Here is a 6,000-nt window from a genome sequence, read left to right as displayed (position 1 = left end):
CTTGTCACCAACTCCACTATTCTTTCCCTTTAGAGTTTCAAGATTCAACCAACTGTTACCTTTTGGATGAGATGGTATAAACAAGCCATCGGGTGAAGGATCCTATTTCAAAAAATAAGAAGAGTTAGCTGCAGTGATCAGGTCAATATTTAACCCTCCCCTGATATCACAAAATCCGACCTGGAATCATTTTATGGTTAATGGTTTATTTCATCAGTTCAAAGAATATATGGATCTATTTCAGAAACTAAAGGACATTTTGCAGCAGTTTATTAGAAAGGTAATATTAAGAAGGGGCTTGGTTATGTTTACTAGAAATGTAGAAAAGCACTATTTTATATTTATCATTTCAATTTGGGTAAATGGGCATCAGGACTGATGCAAATCGAAAAGCCCCTATTGCATAAGTTCTTCAGGACCCTGGAGCATCTCTGCAATAATGTCATGGTGTTTCACATCACTGAGTATAAATAGCATAGTGTAGGCAGAATTTTAACACTCAATTCTGCACTCTAGAATGAGTATTCAGAATGCATGACATAAACATATGCAAAAAATAGTCTAGTCCTTACCTAATGTAATTATAATACCAGAGACTGGCATATGTATGATGTCCATGTATAGCAGTATTTAGTATTAATATATAATAAATAATATTACTTTGAAATCTAAGTCTAAAGATAGTTCTTGACTTCAACATTTCCTCAACCAGTCTCATTCAAAATGAAACTCATAATGTGGCATTAAACCACATGATAAAAGAGATCCTAGATTTAAATCCTGGATTGGGCTGAGTTAGCTAAAATGAGTCAGGTTGGTGGAGGGATCATGCAGCTGGTATTAATGTTCCCTAAGCTTAGATGTGGAAAATTAATCAGAGTCCCTGATCCTGGTGGCTGCGCTCTCACCCAGCTTGGATATTTCTAATGGTAGAATGAATCTCAGCCATGTCCTCTTCTTGAAGCTGAGATTTAAAGGTTAGTCATTTTAGACAAATCAATACAACCAGTGTCTGCAGAAGCATATTACAGCAAGAACTTTTGGAAGACAGGTCAGTAAGAACATAAGAAATGGGAACAGGAGAAACTCATCCTACCTGTCAAGTTTGTTCTGCCATTCAATGTCTAATTTGTGGATTCAAGTTCACCTTCCTGCCCATTTCCTTTATCCCTTGATTCCCTGGAAGATTTTCCTGAGAGATTCCCTCTTCACCTTAAATATGCTCAAGAATGGAGCATATAAACACTTTAGGATAAAGAGTTCCAAAGAAATTTAAGTGAAGAAACTTTTCCCCATATCAGTAACAATGTAAAATATAAATACAACAGGATTTTGTTCAGATTTATTGATTATCAACTTGCAGATTTTTTATGAAGTACCACTCTTCAGTCTCTCTGTCCCATAAGAAGATAAAAGAACACAATGAAAATATTCATCAAGGTAACCGGATGAATCATTAACCCCTTGATCTGAACTTCTTATCAAGGGATTTGCTTGTTTCTACTTAGGAACGTCAATGACATTTTACTCACTAAATTGGTTGCATTGACCAATCCAAATTATATTAACAATTACAGGTCTAACATTCCCCCAAGTCTAGCACACCTATTCTGTGAAGGCATTTATCCTTCATAGTTATCAAATGAAGCAGCCACATGAGGTTTCATCCACAATTGTTTCTTGACATTATTTTCCTTGTTCACAGCACTTAAATCAAAAATTGAGTACATTTCTAATTAGTAGAAAACATTAATTGACAAAATGAATAAGATAGGTGATGAAGCAAGTTCAGCTATGTCTACAGGAATTTACATGGACTGTGAGGGCATTATGAATTGAGAGTTGAGATCAGTTTTTGAATATTGACATGAATTGATGGCATTAATTTAGGATTAACCTATTTAGATAGTTGGCAGGTTAACAACATCAGATGTCCAAACCATTGAATAGATTAAAGTCTCTTTGCTTGTAAACAATCTCTGCATAATTGGACTGCTTGACCTGCGTTCATTCTGATGGACCAGAATGCTCTCCAATTACAGATTGGACAGACTGTCTTCACAGTGAAGACAAAATCTGTTTCCTTGTCATTGATCGACTTTTCTCCCTCTTTGAGGCCAAATCAAAATCTTTGTAAATTGGCATTTTATTTGAGCTAAGCTTTCAATTCCTTTTTCTTTTCAGCACCAAGAACATTTGATTGCAATTGGGTGACTTGCACTGCACTGCCTTGGCCCATTTCCTGGAACTCTCCTCAATGTTTTACTATCTTCTGACTGGACTATTCTAATAATCTGATAACCAGCCACACAATTTCCACTCTCCATACATTTGAGCTCAAAATCTCAGCTGCCTGCATTCTAACCCATATCAAACTTAAATTGTTCCATTGGCATTAGCCATTTCCACTAGCATTCATTTTGGCTACAATTTCTACTTTGAAGACTTCTTTAAATCAATATTTCTCCCACAAAGGTCAAAGACAAACCATACTAAACTGGGTGGCACAGTGGCTCAGTAGTTAGCCCTGTCGCTTCACAACACCACAAACCCAGGTTTGATCCCAGCCTTGGGTGACTATTTGTGTCGAGTTTGCACATTCTCCCTGTGTCTGTGTGGGTTTCCTCCAGGTGCTCTGGTTTCCTCCTACAATCCGAAGATGTGCAGGTTAGGTGAATTGGCCATGCTAAATTGCCCATAGTGTTCAGGGACCTGGAGGTTAGGTATATTAGTAAGGGGAGAAAGTGAGGTCTGCAGATGCTGGAGATCAGAGCTGAAAATGTGTTGCTGGTAAAGCACAGCAGGTCAGGCAGCATCCAAGGAACAGGAGAATCGACGTTTCGGGCATAAGCCCTTCCTGATGAACATTTTCAGCTATATTAGTAAGGGGTAAATGTAGAGTAATAGGGGAATGGGTCTGGGTGGGTTGGTATGGACTTGTTGGGCTGAAGCACCTATTTCCACACTGTAGGGATTCTTGATTCAATATTCTATTACCGATTTCTCTGAGTATAATGCTTGGCTACACTTTGAATGTCCTGATATTTTGAATCAATATTCCCTTGCTTAAAGAATGATTGCAAATATTTGTCAGTGTTGGAGTAAACAAGTTCCTTCTAAGACTTGATTGATTCTCTTCCGTTAAGTTCCAATCTATCCTGCGCCTCATGATGAATGCTGAATCTTTCCAATCCTACTAAACCAGCCTTATTTCATTGCATAAGTGGGGAGCAAGCATTATTCAGGATACTCTTTTCGGATACTTGAAAAAAGTGATCATAATGAAGTAAAAGACTTACTCTCCACAATATGTGTCATCACACTCATTAAGATACTTAATAGATGATATGATTCCACGGATATTACTACTGAACAAGTCAGATTCCAGAATGAAACCAGTCTTAAAAGATATCTTTTTAATGTAATGGTCTTTACTGAAACATTAGTACATTAGGCTGCAGGTTTGGTTTTAACAATAAACCAGAAGTTTATTTCACAAAGCAAAACAAATAAAATAAACAACCAAATCAACCAAAAATAACCCAGTTTGAAAGGTTTCAAAACGCATGGCAAAACAACATCATATCTACTTTCTACACCATCACTTCAAGGTTACTTAAAAATCCAGAGAAATTCCTTCCCTATCAAATCTGTAGGTTTGGCTTAACTGCTTATTCTCAGTTCCAAACCAATGTGCTGTGAGGCCTGTTCCCTCGACTATCCACAGACCTGAAATCTTACCCTTTCTCAGTTTTTAATAACCAATGCAGATTTCTATTGAATCACTTTAAGCATGGAAGTTTAACAAACTACACCATTTCACAGAAGTAACTTATTTCCTTAAGTATTCTGAACATTTTTTTTTTCTGGGAATCATTATACTTGCATCAGGCCCCATGCCTTCGAACTGCTCAAAAACTTTTAAACTAAATTTTTAAAAATGACCTTGCTCATCCTAGCTTCCATTAAGTTAATGGTTAACATTTTCTGTACCTGGTCATAAGACACCATGATATAAATTTCTTTAAATACTTCAGGCCAGACAGACAGACTGATTTAAAATCATGGTTCTGGACAGACTGATCAAAATGATTTTTAAAACCCTTCACAAAAATAAACAACATTCATATGCCACCAGTTTGAAATCCAAATTTTTAAAAAATTCAATATTATATCTGGTCAGATTCATTCTTGGCACAAAAGAAGATGATTGTGATTGTTGGAGGTCAGACATCTCAACTGCAGGTACCTTTCTGCAGGAGTTCCTCAGGGTAGTGTACTGGACTAAACAATCTTTAGCTGTGTCATCAATGACCTGCTCTTCATCATAAGGTCAGAAGCAGGGAACTTGATGATGATTGCACAATGTTCAGCATCATTTGCGACTCCTCATATACAGCAGCAGTCTGTGTCCAAATGCAGCAAAACCTTGCTAATATCCAAACTTAGTCTGACATCTGGCAAGTAAGCATCATACCATACAAATGCCAGTCAGTGCCTATCTCCAATAAGAGACAACATAATCACCACCCCTTGACATTCAGTGGTGTCACCATCACTGAATCCCTCACTTTCAACATCCTTGAGGATCCTACTGACCAAAAACTCAACTGGACTCTCCACATAAACACGGTGGCTACAACAGCAAGTCAGAGGTTAGGAATGCTGTGGCGAGTAACTCCCCTCCCGATTCCCCAAAGCCTGTTCACCATCTAGAGGTGCAAGACAGAAGTGTGATGGAATACTGTCCACTTGCCTTGATGGGTATAACTCCAACAACACTTGAGAAGCTTAACACCATCCAGGACAAAGTAATTACCACTTGGGCATCACTTCCACAAATATCCACTCCCTTCACCAACGGCACTCAGTTGCAGCAATGCGTACCATCTTCAAGATGACAAAAATTCACCAAGGCTCTTTAGACAACACCTTCTAAATATATAATCACTTCCATCTAAAAGGGCAGGGAAAGCAAATACATGGTGTGTCTTCATTGTCAAAGCCTAAGAATTTCCTCCTCAGCAGCAGTGTGGCTGTACTTACACTAAACTGACTGCAGCGATTTAAGGCAGCAGTTCTCTGCCACCGTCTCAAAGGCAACTTGCTAAACACAGGCCAAGCGAGCAAAACTCACATCCCAAGAATTAATGACAAGGCAGTGAAATATAAACCACAAATAATTCATCATTTGGATATTGTGAAGATCTTTAGTAATTATGAATTACTTTTAACACTGGGGTCACTTCATCTACAGATTATAAAATATATCTGACAACATTTGTCCCTTTTATCCTCCATACTGTTTTTCAAACTTTTAATTTGGAGACAGTTCTCTTGGTTCCCCTTTATACTATTCATACAATGGTGAAATATTTTTCCACGGAGAAGGTGAATAGAGAATTCGACCTCTATAACCTCTGTAGAAACACCAGGGAATTGACATAAAGGTACTTATGAATTTTTTAGAGTTTCTATAACCCTCATGTTGAGGTTACAGCTAATGAATAGTTATACTTCTACATAGTCCTCTAATCCTTAGAGAAATTTGTGCTTTATTTAATTTTGTAATCTGCAGACCGAAACCAAATAAAATGCTCTAGGCCTCTGGCTATAGCTTCCTGGCTATAGGTTGCTGGATCCCTGTCTTTGATACCAGGTTATGGGAGTCAGGCTGGATATCCTTAGAGGAGATATAAGTCTCAAACTTGCCCAGTTTTCACTTACATTTGAAACGTCAAATTCAATATTACCATTCACCATTTTATCAGAGTTCCTTTTCCTATTTATTCTTTAATCAGATGTGAGCATCATTGGCAAGACCAGCATGTATTGTTATCCTTAATACCGCTTTAACTGCAGGCTCACCAGGCCAACTGATTGTCAACCCCATTACTGAGGATCCAGTGTCACACTTAGGTGAGACCTGGTAAGGAGGGATGATTTTCTTTTCCTAAAGGACAAGAGTGAACCAGGTGACTTTAAAAAAAATCAGTGATA

Source organism: Chiloscyllium plagiosum, unplaced genomic scaffold (genome assembly GCF_037043375.1).
Source record: "Chiloscyllium plagiosum isolate Xiang-an unplaced genomic scaffold, Cpla_swu_hap1 HiC_scaffold_11, whole genome shotgun sequence".
NCBI lineage: Eukaryota > Metazoa > Chordata > Chondrichthyes > Orectolobiformes > Hemiscylliidae > Chiloscyllium > Chiloscyllium plagiosum.
The sequence above is the reverse complement of the archived record's forward strand: the minus strand, read 5'-3'. Positions refer to the sequence as shown.